Source organism: Camponotus floridanus, unplaced genomic scaffold, assembly GCF_003227725.1.
Source record: "Camponotus floridanus strain SB8 unplaced genomic scaffold, Cflo_v7.5 scaffold399, whole genome shotgun sequence".
In the NCBI taxonomy this organism is placed as follows: domain Eukaryota; kingdom Metazoa; phylum Arthropoda; class Insecta; order Hymenoptera; family Formicidae; genus Camponotus; species Camponotus floridanus.
This window is the reverse complement of record NW_020229546.1, coordinates 51,123-52,983: the sequence shown is the minus strand read 5'-3', so window position 1 is coordinate 52,983 and position 1,861 is coordinate 51,123. Positions and strand designations below refer to the sequence as shown.

Genomic DNA, 1,861 nt, shown 5'->3' with positions numbered 1-1,861 from the left:
ATATGATGCTAACAATCAAATTTACCAAACAAAAGTGTTGTAACTTCGAGATCTTTTACAATAGAATTATAAAAATAATATAATTATGATACCATGACCAAGTAGATCACCACACTAGTCGACTAATTCATCAAAAAAATGACGTCCAAACTTGGGTGAAAACGCTCTCGTATACATCTCTGGGATAATAATTCCAACATATTGGGTATATAGATGTAACCCCTCACGACGATAATATTTTATTTTCCATTGACCATCGATATACTGCTCCCAGTATAACCTATAAATCATAAAACCAAATAAATAATAGCTATGCACTAAATAATATCGCGATACTAATAATCGAAATACAAAACAAAATCGTATAAATATCAAACGAACTCTCCCTCTAAATAATATCATTAAAATCAAAATTACTAGTATCCGACTTAATATCGTCACAAGGATAACATAACAAATACAAGAACAATAAATGTTAAAATATTTTATAATAATATAATTTAAGTGCCATTGAAAAATTACAAGATATATATATATTAATCCCCAACTAACAATGAATATTTAATAAATATCCTATGAAACTTGTAAAGACAAAATTATAAATAAAAACGTAAGATAATAACCAAAATTTAACAATTGATAAAACTAATAAATTATATGGTACTAATAATTCTCTATGATTAAAATTGAAATTGCTTAAATGCAAATAATAATAATAACACTAATAACAATAATAATAACAATAATGAATTTGCATAAATTTTAATAAGACTTACCCTTAGAAATAATAATATATCCTTGACCATCAACATTTTAATTCAGCACTGCTTGTTTTTCTTGCTAAACCTGTTGACACCTAAAACCAAACAAAAATGAATATATGTTCTTAGACCATAAATTAATAAAAATATTAACGATAAGAAAATTTCAGAAACAAAATTTTGGTAGTAAAATCTAGCTTCAAATTCTACAAAATAATTCTAACAATTATACATATGAATATATATATATATATATCTATATATATATATATGCATCCACTCTTATAACCAATAATAAATGAATAATAAGACCTTAACAAATAAAATATTCACTTATAATAAGCTAATAACGAAATTTAACCAAATACTAGCGGCCCATAACACAAATAATAATTTAAAGTGATCTTACCTGAAAATCAAATAAGAATACCTTATATGACGAAGTCACATGACCCCCCTCCTGGATGCCTGAAAAATTAATGTAAAATAATATTTGGTCATAAGAATAATAATTTCTAACACGAGGCTGTCAATATTTTATAAAAATTTGCAAAGCATTAAGTATAACAAAATGGATAGCATCTATATGCTTAAGGCATATACACATGAGCCAATGAAAAGAAAGAAAAACCAACTAGCATAAATGAACAAAATAATATAAAATTTAGATTAAAATAATTAAAAAATCAGAATAAGGCCAATGAACATCATCAAAAATCAACCATGAACATTTACGATCACACTCTTCTATATATGAATGCATGTACCAAGCCTTATAAAATATTAACACTTCATATAAAAAGTTTTCAACTATAATAATCCCCCTTTTTCAAGTACTTTAATGACAAAATTTCATAATACCAAACCTTATTAAGTATAATTATGTCAGAATATTACTTACTAGTAAGTCTTCATATGACGAAAATATATGGACACCCTATATTCGTGTTCCTACTCACCGGGTACCCCCCTGGCAAAAGTATCGCCTGAATAAATAAAATAATAATATTAAGGATGGACATCTATAGCTACTATGAATATAAAATGTATATACACAATTGTAAAATGCACGAACATTCACATATGAGCACTCTTATACG

The 1,861-nt window shown here is 25.8% G+C and overlaps 1 long non-coding RNA gene across 1 annotated transcript; it reads right to left on the bottom strand.

Annotated features, from left to right (window-relative positions):
* Positions 1-260: 260 nt before the first annotated feature.
* LOC112638885 lies at positions 261-1,288 on the bottom strand. The gene is made up of 3 exons (XR_003123198.1): positions 1,192-1,288; positions 777-856; positions 261-280 (listed from the first exon to the last, which is right to left on the bottom strand). It is a non-coding gene; the product is annotated as an uncharacterized LOC112638885 (long non-coding RNA).
* Positions 1,289-1,861: the final 573 nt, after the last annotated feature.